Source organism: Brassica napus, chromosome C2 (genome assembly GCF_020379485.1).
Source record: "Brassica napus cultivar Da-Ae chromosome C2, Da-Ae, whole genome shotgun sequence".
NCBI lineage: Eukaryota > Viridiplantae > Streptophyta > Magnoliopsida > Brassicales > Brassicaceae > Brassica > Brassica napus.
Window position 1 is genome coordinate 20767794 of NC_063445.1, and position 12263 is coordinate 20780056.

The window sequence follows — 12263 nt, forward strand, 5'->3', positions numbered from 1 at the left end:
GCAATGATGTCAATCTTCTCTGATTTTATTGAGGATGTAATGGAGGTGTTTATGGATGATTTTTCTGTATATGGTTCTTCGTTTGCTACTTGTTTGTCAAATCTTTGCAGGGTATTACGGAGATGTGAGGACACTAACCTGGTGCTCAATTGGGAGAAGTGTCACTTCATGGTCAAGGAAGGGATTGTTCTTGGACACAAAGTTTCTGAGAAAGGAATTGAAGTGGACAAAGCCAAGATAGATGTCATGGTTGGTCTAGCGCCACCAAGAACGGTGAAGGATATAAGAAGCTTTCTGGGTCATGCCGGTTTCTATAGAAGATTCATTATGGATTTCTCAAAGATAGCTAGACCATTGACCAGGCTGTTATGCAAAGAAGCTGCATTTCACTTCGATGAGGAGTGTATGGAAGCTTTCAAAAACCTGAAGAATGCACTCATCAGTGCACCCATAGTTCAACCGCCAGATTGGGATCTCCCCTTTGAGATCATGTGTGATGCAAGTGACTTTGCTGTAGGAGCAGTCCTAGGCCAGAAGAGAGACAAGAAGTCACATGTGATCTACTATGCAAGTAGAACACTTGATGAAGCTCAAGCTAAATACTCTACAACTGAAAAGGAGCTATTGGCCATTGTCTTTGCATTTGAGAAGTTCAGAAGCTACTTGGTTGGGTCAAAGGTGACTGTCTACACTGATCATGCTGCATTAAGACACCTCTTAGCCAAGAAAGATGCAAAACCAAGACTGTTGAGATGGATTCTGCTGCTACAAGAGTTTGATCTTGAGATCAAGGACAGGCCTGGAGTTGAGAATGGAGTAGCTGATCACCTGTCCAGGTTGAAGGTGGAGTGTGGAATCCCTATTGATGACAGACTTCCAGAAGAGCAAATGATGGCTATTCATGCAGTGGTAGCTGTTTGTGAGACGGGAAAGAAACTTGAAGAGGTGAAGGCAGCTGATGAGAAGGGTCCTTGGTATGCTGATATAGTCAACTACTTAGCTACTGGAAAAGAGCCATTGAACCTTGAAGGTTATGCCAAGAAGAAGTTCTATAAGGATGTGAAGAGATATTATTGGGATGAGCCTTACCTCTACATACTTTGTAGAGATCAACTCTATAGAAGGGCAGTGGCTGAAGAAGAAATTGATGGGATCCTTACACATTGTCATGGATCATCCTATGGAGGCCACTTTGCTACCTTTAAGACGGTTGCAAAAGTCCTACAAGCTGGATTTTGGTGGCCTCACATGTTTAAAGACACCCAAGACTTTGTCTCAAGGTGTGACTCTTGTCAAAGAAGAGGAAACATCACCAAGAGGAATGAAATGCCTCAAAACCCCATCCTAGAAGTTGAAGTGTTTGATGTCTGGGGTATTGACTTCATGGGGCCTTTTCCTTCCTCTTATAGCAACAAGTACATACTGGTGGCTGTAGATTATGTCTCTAAGTGGGTGGAAGCAATTGCAAGTCCAACCAATGATGCAAGGGTGGTTCTAAAAATGTTCAAGAGCATAATCTTTCCAAGGTTTGGGATTCCAAGAGTTGTGATCAGTGATGGAGGGTCTCACTTCATCAACAAACTGTTTGCAAACCTCCTTAAGAAGAATGGTGTGAAGCACAAGGTTGCAACTCCTTACCACCCCCAAACAAGTGGTCAAGTTGAGATTTCCAACAGGGAGATCAAGTCCATTCTGGAGAAGATTGTGGGGGTTACACGGAAAGATTGGTCCATCAAGCTTGATGATGCATTGTGGGCTTATAGGACAGCTTACAAGACACCTTTGGGGACTACACCTTTCAACCTTCTCTATGGAAAATCTTGCCATCTACCAGTTGAGCTTGAGTACAAGGCACTATGGGCAGTCAAGTTGCTGAACTTTGACATCAAGAGCGCCAAGGAGAAGAGATTGATCCAGCTGAATGAACTTGATGAGATAAGACTTGAAGCTTTTGAAAGTTCAAAGATCTACAAAGAGAAAACAAAGGCTCTCCATGACAAACATATCCTGAAAAGAGACTTTAAAGAAGGAGATCAAGTTCTTCTATACAACTCCAGACTGAAACTGTTTCCAGGCAAGCTCAAGTCAAGGTGGTCTGGTCCTTTCAAGATTAAAGAGGTTAAACCTTATGGAGCAATAGTTTTGTGGAGTTCTGATGGAAGAGAGTTCACCATCAATGGACAAAGGGCGAAGCTTTACTTGGGAACCAAATCGGAAGACCTGGGAACTTCGGTTCCACTTTCCGATCCAACCACAGTCTAACCTAAAGGAGGCAAAGTCAAGCTAGAGACTTAAAACAAGCTCACTTGGGAGGAAATCTCAAGAGTATCCTTTGTATATATGTGTGAATGTTTTTAATAAATTGTGTGAACTATCCTTGTTTGTGTGTTTGTTTGTGTGAATTGTGTGTCATTTCAGTTTGGAAGGTGCTCAGAAAAAGGAAAGGATTCAAAAGAGGCTAGGAAAGAAACACAAGTGTTGTGGAGACATGCTCATAGCGACATATCCATAGTGACATGCTCAAGTCGCTACAGTCACAAGGTAAGTACTCTAATCCGGTTTAAATTCTCTCCACATCTCTAGTAATTTTTATTTTACTTATCATGTAAACCACTCCAAATTCAAAGTCACACAAGAGACTGTGTGATTCGAGTGTGGTGGGGGTACTATAAAAACTGATCATTTTGCTTGTTTTTATTTGGATGATTTGCATTTGACATATCAAGCACTTTGCATCTGTGTGGATTTTAATGATTTGCATTTTGGATTTTCTTGTGATTGTTAAAAAAAAAAAAAAAAAAAAAGAGTTGTGAGTTTTGAATTATGCATAGGGAGCCATGATTGAAATTGCCATGAAAAGAACATATCTACAAGCATCTCTTGAGCCTTGAAAACTCTTTTTGAAACATGTTGCTCATATGATATTGACATTGTTCTTGAAACCAATTACAAACTGAACTTGATCATAATGAATTTAATCTCTCTTGCATATGGGCACTTGCATACTTGATCATGGATTTCATACACATTTGGGTTATCTTATTCCATGTCTTATCCTTTCATTAACCCAAATAGCACTCCCTTACCCTTGAACCCTTGCCATTCTTTGAAACCAATATTGATTTGTTGAGTGAGGTCTCTTATTGATAGCTTGTCATGTGCAAAATCTTGAGAGTATTGGGAGCGACATATGTTTGTTCTCATCTATTGCTAGCATAAGATCCTCATTTGAACTAGCATCTAGGATGGTGAGTGAGTTTGTGTGTTTTTAAGTTGTTATATCTTGGGTTTGAGAGAAGAGAAAAAGATCAAAGAGTGTCAATAAGAAAAGAAAACCAATAGGAACCAAGAAAATAAAAGAAGAAAAACTCTTAAGTGTGTCAATTAGAATTCCCCAAAGTAAAAAAAAAAAAAAATTAATGAAAGATCATAATGGGGAAAGAAAAAGAGTGTCAAGTTCTTAGTTGGTTGATCATGTAAATAAAAAAAAAAAGAGAGAGTTCACTTGGTGAGAAATGTGAGTGAAGTGTATATACTTGGGTTTTGAAATATAAAAGATGGGTAGAATTTGTAATCACTTAGGAAGAAGAGTAGAATGATGAGAATGAGCTATGTATGCATGAATTGCTCCTAGTCTTAGATAAATTTTGCATAATGATCATGCTCCTTGTTCTTGAGTGATTGCCACCATTAAAAAGATTGTATTTGAACCTTTCTTTTCATTCATAAAAGACCATTAATCTACCAAGCCAAGTGATTGAGATCATGTGCCCATTTGTGAGAATCCACCTTGTGTGTGTGTGTGTGAATGAATGTGAGAATTGGTTGAAGTTACTTGTTGATTGATGAACATTGCACTTTGTATAAAGAAATAAAAAGAGTTTGATAGGCATTGAGAAGCTAGACTGATAGAAAAATGACCAATGATTGTTTGCTATGATCATTTGGAATGTTGTAGAAGAGCTAGGATGTGTGTCTTTTGGCTAAGAGCTCCCTTTTTCAAACTTCTTCCTTCTTAGGACTTGAAACTTTACTTGAGGACAAGTAAAGGACTAGTGTGGGGGAGTTGATATCTTGTGAATTTACATGTTTTTAACTTCTTATTCTTGCATGGTTTGGTCATTTGGAGCATCATTTAGGCACATTTAGGTTGCATATCATTGCATTTGTACATATCAGGTGTTGGAGAGCACCATGGATGAGTTAGAGGACCATTGGTGGGATTTTGAGTGCAATTGGAGTCCAAAAGAAGTGTTAAAAGTGATCATTGAGCGATCTCCCTATCAGAGCGACCTCACGCAGCGAGGTAGCGTACCCGCTCCATATGTAGAGCGACCTGGTGGAGCGGGGTCTTTAGCTCGCGCGTGTTATGAAGAAACGAAGCAAAACATTTGGAGCGGGGTTTGGCAGCGAGGTGGCGTACCCGCTCTGAAGCCAGAGCGTGAAAGATGAACACGGATGAAGGCCTTAAAAATCTCTTCTGAAGCTCAAAATTTGTGGAGACACTGGAAATTGAGTTAGCTTTCCAATAGAAGTGGTTTCAAGTCATTTGAAGCTGTATTGGATAAGTTATGATCGATTTACTATAGGTGTATCAATCCTTGCCGGGGACCACTTGAAAGTTGATGGGATTAACCAACTTCCCACTTTCTTCCACCCACCTTTCCTTTGCACGATTTTTCCTACTTTTCTGTATAATATTTGCTTTCTTATTATCAAAAGGGTGGGCAAGAAACATCATTATCCAACTTTGTAATAATTTAACTTGTCAAAACTCTCTCTCTTTGAAATATCATTGTTCTTAGTGTTCTTGAGCTGTTCTTCAATTGTTCATCATCTGTTCTTGAGTTTTAATTTCGTTTTGCTTGTTTAAATCCTTGTTTATCTTTATTCTCTGTTGTATCTACTTGAATATGCTTCAATCTATTATGAGATTAAGTGTTTTCATGGAGATTAGTGAGTAGTTTCCTTAGAATTCATGGGTTAGGGAGATTAGAGTAACTTAGTGAAGATCTATGGTGTTATTGTATTAGATCCTTGTATGAACTTGCTTGTTGAGTATTTTTAATGCTTGTTTAGTCTTGATCACTCTAAACCTGATTTCTAAACACTTCTCATCAGACATGATTAGATGAAGTGTTTGAATCAACTCAACTAAGCTCTAGTGAGATTAGCCAAGGACACTTGATGTTAAAATTGCTAGATAGTTATTAAACTTGAACTTAAAGATTGCTTGATTGAATTAAGCCAAAGACATTTGATGTTTAATGATTTCTAAGCAAATGGACATTTACCTAGACATAGGACCTGTCTAAAATTGTGTTTAGACTTAAGAGATTACTTTGATTGAAAGCTTGTCACCTAGATTGGATCTTAGTTACTTGAAGTCAATTCCCAATACCCATGGATTCACTTGTCTAAATTGATTAAAACCTTGTTGTATTGCTCTGTTTGCTATTGTTACTTGTCACACACTCACAACTATTGAATCTGCTTAGCTTAAGAAATGACTTGTATTCTCACTGATTCACATCACTAGGACTGGTTCGACATTCACCCCCCTATACTACAACATTTGCAATAGGCAGAAAAACCTATTACCACAGGGTGTCAGTGTTGCTCTCTTGAGGAGCAGAGGAACCAGATGAGGGGTTTTGATGAGGTTGATAGCTGCCTTGCTGGTTGTTTCGAGGCGGATAACCACTCTGTTGGTTGTTGGGGTAGGATTTATGTTGGTAGTTGTTGTACTGAAAGTTGGGCTCTTTTTTGTACCAGCTACCATTGTTGTTGATGAAACACAGCTCTTCCTGACCTTCCAAACCCTCAACCTCATGGACAACAGGTGGTGTCTCTTGACTTGGGTTACCAACAAAGTGCAGCTGCTCTTGTGTGGCTTTATCAGCAAGGAGGATGTCTATCTTATCCTGTAGGGCTTTCAACTCCTTCCTCGTTTTCTTATCATCTGTTCGGCTGTTTCTGTCGTGGTCTCCACTGTAGACTGCATCACTCTTTACCATGTTGTCAACCAGCTCCTCTGCATCTTCCTCAGTTCTCCCCAATAAGAACCCATTGCTAGTTGTATCCAGTCTGGCCCTGTACTTAGGAAGAGCACCACGGTAGAATGTTCTCAGTAAGCTCTCCTTAGTGAAACCATGGTGTGGGCATTGAGCTTGGTAGCCCTTGAATCTCTCCCAGACTTCACTGAAGCCTTCCAAGTTCTTCTGTTGGAAACTGAAGATCTCATTTCTCAGCTTATCAGTTCTTGAGGATGAGAAGAATTTCTCCAAGAATGCTCTCTTGCACTCATCCCAAGTAGTGATAGAGTCGCTGGGTAGAGACTTCTCCCACTGACGTGCCTTATCCCCCAAAGAGAAAGGGAATAACTTCAGCTTTAAGGCATCCTCTGACACACCATTGGTTTTTGACAACCCACAGTAGCTGTCGAACCTGTCCAAGTGATCGAATGGGTCCTCTAAAGCCAAGCCATGATATTTGTTGTTCTCGATCACGTTGAGGAGTCCTGACTTGACCTCAAAGTTGTTGGCTGCCACAGCCGGTGCTCGGATTCCTAGTCTATGACCAAGAATGTTGGGCCGGTCATAAGTACCAATGGGTCGAGCTGCCCGCGGTTGGTGTTCTACCCCTTGCGGTGGATCTGCCATATCAATATCCAATCGCTGCAAGTGGGCTCGTTGTTCTTCTTCTCTTCTAGCTCGAACACACTCCCTCTCTAAAGCTCTGATGTCTGGTACTATTGGAACTAGGTTTGTTGGACCGCTGCTCCTCAAGTTCATACACCTGAAAGTTAAAGGTAGGTGAAGAAGAAGAATCAGTAACAAAAGAAAATAAAAATGACTTAGTCTCAAGTAAGTGACTAAATCTCAATGTTCAAATCTACTCAGAATTTGGCAACGGCGCCAATTTGATGTTAAGAGTTTTCAAGGCTCCTAAAACAAATGTTGTAGTATAGTGATTGTCGAACCAGTTCTGAGGGATATCAAAGCACTGAGAATGCAAGCACTCACTTAATCTAAGTGCAACCAATGATTTAGATGGGTTTTAAGCTATGACTAAAACTAGAAAGCAATAACAGAATGATACTTTCTTGACTAAGGGAAAATAGAACTCATGGGAATAGGGATTAGACCTTGGGTGATCAAGTATCGAACTAAGGACAAACGATCAATCAAACTATCAACCTTAAGCCTAGACATAATTCTAAGCAAGCTCTATGTCTAGATGAATGCTCATTTGCTAACATATCTCAATCATCAAATGTCTTTGGTTGAATAATATGAAAGCAATCATTACTAACAAGTCTATTAGCTATCTTAGCATCTTTAACAACAAATGTCTTTGGCAAAGTATACTAAAAGCCTAGGAGAGTTGTCTCAGGCATTTCATCAAACACCTTTCGGGTGGGAAATACCTATTGATCAACTTTTGAGTGGCCAACTCAGAAGATACATTAGGAATACTCTACTAGCAAGGAACAAGAATGATCTACACTAAAACATCCTAGAACTAACCTAATCACCCTTAATCTCCCTAACCCATGAATTCAAAAGGTGATTACTCACTAATCTCCATGATTCCTCTTAAACCCATATTAGATTTCAGATTAATCATGTAGAGAAATAGATAAGAAATCAACAATAACACAAGAACATAACAATCAAAATCCAAGAGATCAACTTCTCCAGAGAGTTTTTGTGTATTTCTCAATAGATCAAAAGATAATCCGCCTGGTGGTGGCTTCCAGAGTATTAAAACATAGGTTTAGAAAATAAAAACGTGCATAATGAAATGACCAAAAGGCCCTTGAGAAAACATGAATTCGGCCAAACAAATAGACGTGGAGCGACCTCGGCACGTCGCTGCGACAAGTCGCTCCGGCCTTCGGGAGCGACCTCAGTGGGTCGCTCTGAGAGGTCGCTCCAGGCTTTGCTTTGTGTCGTCTCGCCATAGAGACGCGAGCGACCTCGGGGTGTCGCTTTGGGAGGTCGCTCCGAGAGGGGTGTGAGATGCGAGTGACCTCGGCGCGTCGCTGTGGACTGGTCGCTGTGGTGAGGTCGCTCTAGGAGCTGGAGCGACTTCGCCTTATCGCTCTGAACTGGTCGCTCTAGGAGCTGGAGCGACTTCGCCTTGTCGCTCTAGGAGGTCGCTCCGAAGCGTATAGGGCGAGCGAGTTCATGGCGTCGCTCCGGTAGGTCGCTCTGGCTGGAGTGACTTGAGATAGTCGCTCTGGGCTGGTCGCTCCAGGCAGTGCTCGTCCAAAGATCACTCTAATCACCTCCTTTGAGCTCCAAATGCACCCAAGTGTCTCCAGGAACTCCATGTGGTACTCCAATACCTGATAGAGACATATGTATGCAAAATGCAACCTAGATATGGCTTAATCCTAATCTATATGATGAAAATGCACATGAATAAATGGATAAAACAATATGAATATGCAAGATATCAAGCCTCGACAACTCCTCCTCCCTGCCACTCTTCTTCTTCTTGGTACTAGCTTTCGCCGCTTTAACCCCGGGAGGTCTAACTTCTGGTTCGACACCTTGGGCTTCTTCTGTATCCACCTCCACAGCTTGTTTGCGCTTCTCCTTTCCAGCCTCCTTAGCAGGATAGTGGGAGCACCATTTCTGGTCGTATCTCAGCTCCCTCCAGCAGTGATCCATGGTGAACTTGTAGCCGACCGTGTTGAAGAAAATGTCCAAGGCGGTTTTCATCACATCATCATCGTTTTGCCCACTTCTCTGCTCCCGCAGAGCCGCATCGTAGGAGCCACAGAACTTGGATACTTCGCCGTTAATCCTAGACCACCTCTGCTTGCAAGGGGTGGTCTCTCTCGGTACTGTCCCAGCGAGGAGACGACTTGCGTTGTAGTACTCTACTATACGCTTCCAGAAAGAAGTGGACTTCTGCTCGTTGCTCATCACAGGGTCCTTACTGGTGTTAAGCCAAGCACCAATAAGGATTTTATCCTCTGTGGGAGTCCATTTTCTCCTCTCAGAACCTGAGGCATTTGGATTCACAGCAGACTTAGCCCGAACGTCGGTAGGAGAGCTCACATGAGACTTAGCAGGAACGTCAGGAACACTCATGACAGGAGACTCATCAGGACCTTGACTACCGAACCAAAAAGGTTATGGTGAATCAAGGTCAACTGGAATTTGACTAAAGAGAAGTTTACTAAAATTTTTTAGGTTAGCCATTGTTTTAATTGTTTCTCTGTGACACTCTACTAGTGACACAGAGGGCTTAAGTAAGCCTTCTACTCGATTAATAGCAATCAGATCAGAGCAGTTGAGAAGGTGGAAAGCAATTGAGTTCATTAACTACTCGACTAATTAAAAGCACATCAAATCAGACCAGCTCATATGAAACAAGAAAGCAAATCAAACCTAACCAACAATTAATTTTCCTTCCGGTTTCGAAACTAAATTACTACAACTACTTTCTTTCCAAGCAAATCAAACCTAACCAACATTTAATTTTCCTTCCGGTTTCGAAACTAAATTACTACAACTACTTTCTTTCCAAGCAAATCAAACCGAACCAACATTTAATAAAAGAATTACCTCGTTAAAGAAACAAAGCACGTACGCCCCAATCCTTTGAATCCTTTCCAAGTATTCCTGAAAAATAAAGAAGTAAACAATCAACTTTCACACACTTTCAATATTTGTAATACATATGAGAGATGAAAAAATAAAAGGAAGTAACTCACCTAGAACAATAAGCAACACCAACCCTAACACTAAGCTAAAGACCATTAGCTTAGCTCCTGATTTCTTCTTTGTGAACTTGGAAACTTGCTTCTCAAGACGGAGTAACTTCTGCTCACGTTGATTCGCTTCACCCTTAACCCCATTAAGCTCCCTCTGAAACTCTCTCAGCTCCTCCTCCACCGCCATGTCCCACCATTTCCAGACGTGGCAGTCTCTATCATCGGCATTGGGGCACGTTATGTAACGTCGGTATGGATCTTTTGGAGTTTGGGAGTATCCGTGAACTGGCTCTGAACCACAGTAGCATGTCCTCGGGATGCCATCATCACCCTCTGGTGATGGTTCCCAGTCAATGGCTTCTGCATTCCACCGAGTAATCTCAGCTTCAGCCGCGTACACCTCACCTTCGGCTTCAAGGAGGGAGGTTAAGTCTGGAGAGTGTGAGGATGAAGAAGGCTGGCTGTAACTGTATCGTCCCATTATCGTTTATCTGCAACCAAAACAAGTAAACACTTAGTTAAGGACCAATAAAATCAACAGCAAAGAACGAGTAAGAACAATTTAAAAGCACAATAATCAAAAGCACATGAACGAGAAGGTAGCAAACCAACGACAAGGAACAAATACAATATCAAAAACAGTTAAGAAACGACAATCCATTGAAACCCGATACGGTTTCAATCCGTATAAGACACAGAGAGGAGATCCGAGACCGATACAAACCAAAAACGTTTCGAAACCCTATCTAAACCCCCAAAGAATCCCGAAATCGATTTATCCCCAAATATTTTTGAAACCCTAATTTGAAAGTTTTCTCAAATCGGTCGAAATCCGAGAACCAAACCCTTAATACAGAACAAACAAGATGGAGAGTGATCTCTAATCGATAAATCTACGAGTTAAAGCTTCGATTTACCTTACACGAGCCGAGGAAGAGAGATCGAGCCAAATCGTCTCGAAATCGCCTTTCTCTCGAGAAGAAATTTTTTTTTTCGGTTTGGCTCGAGATTGATTTTTTTTCGACCTTACACAAACCAAAGACAAAATCGTCCCACTCACCACGTGACACGTTGCTAAGGATTGAATCCTTAAGTCCGCTGCGACGGACCAATCCTTCGTCGATTTATCGCTAATAATAGTATTTAATTACAATTATGCTTAAGGATTTGTCTTATGGACCGGGTGAAATACGCCGTTGGACATGGTGTTAGACTATTTCCCTTGGATTGAGGAGATGAAAAACCGAACACACCCTCATCGCAGTATTTCATTTACTTAAGATAAAAAATAAAAAAACATGTGACAGTCACGTGTATTTCTTCAACCTCTTACCTTAATTCTTTTCAATACTTTTTCAGCCTTCTCTCTTGCAACTCATCCTACTCTCAACATCGGCCAGCCGAAATAGTTAAAAAAATCCTCATCTTGACTGAGTAGAACCCGTAATCGAGTCTTGCAATTCTTCCAAGAATCTCGTCGAATCGCTAGATTCTTAAAACCCATTATCATTCTCGAATTTAATTCAAGATTTTTCTCCTCTGCTTCTCAAATCTTCAGTTCCTTCCAGTGATTGAATCAGGAGTCTCCTTCCTCTGTACTAAAAGGTGTTTCCTTTATCTTTATTGTACATACCATTTCGAAATTAAGTATCGCTAAGTTTGCAAATGGGAGATTTAATTGTGGACTGTGCATTTAATTCGGAAAGGAGGACGCTTTAGTTTCGCTGCTGAGAGAATTAGAGAGTCATGTCATGTGAGGGTTTGGTGAAGAGGAAGAAGGAGAACATGTGACTTACGTTTTGCTTAGGAAAATGGTATGATTGCTTTGATGAGGTGAGCCATTTGAATTCTTCTTGGTATCATAAAAATCTTATCCTTCTTATGTTTAGTAGAATTGTTTTTGTGTTTGCAGGTTCAAGAGGTACTTGCGAAATTCATGGAAAGTGCAGTGAGGACTCGCGTTAGCTCATGATTTATTCTATGAGAAGGAACCCTTACGAGACCAAATCTACTTAATAGTTGAGCAGGGGCTTTATCGAGCTTGACTTCTTAACAGTGTCTTTAGTTACGTTTTCATTGTGACTTTAAACTTTTGTGTTCTGCAAAAGAATTCAAAGCAAAGATTAATTTGTTTTACTCATGTAAGTTTAAAAAAAAAAAATTCTGGATAGAGTTAGAGATGTGTTTTTTAACATGGATATGAACATGTGATGAATGTTTGTTAAAAACAAGTGTTGTGTTATAGACAAGTAGTATCGTGGACAAATAATATTGTTTTTTATTTTAAATCTGGAAATGGATTTTAACAATTGATTTGTAAATGTTTAAGTCAAAGATGTACATGTGGATAGAATTAAATTGATGTACACGTGGATAATACATTGTGTACACTGGATACACATGTGCTGATGTACACTTATGGATGTTCACGCTATAGGTCAATGTACACACGTACAATATCAAATTATATATATCAAATTATATATCCACATGGACAATATATAAAGATCTTCATCTTGTTTCTTTATCC

General features: G+C 40.4%; 1 long non-coding RNA gene and 1 other non-coding gene across 3 annotated transcripts; both read left to right on the forward strand.

Moving 5' to 3' along the window:
* The first annotated feature begins 6147 nt into the window (after positions 1 to 6147).
* Positions 6148 to 6254, forward strand: LOC125582659. Its single transcript, XR_007320115.1, has one exon. It is a non-coding gene; the product is annotated as a small nucleolar RNA R71 (small nucleolar RNA).
* Positions 6255 to 11001: 4747 nt separating this feature from the next.
* On the forward strand, positions 11002 to 11931 carry LOC106379383. 2 transcript variants are annotated; one of them, XR_001276003.3, is made up of 3 exons: positions 11002 to 11338; positions 11440 to 11566; positions 11646 to 11931. It is a non-coding gene; the product is annotated as an uncharacterized LOC106379383 (long non-coding RNA). The 2 variants fall into 2 exon arrangements; XR_007319176.1 differs by having other exon boundaries at positions 11002 to 11566.
* Positions 11932 to 12263: the final 332 nt, after the last annotated feature.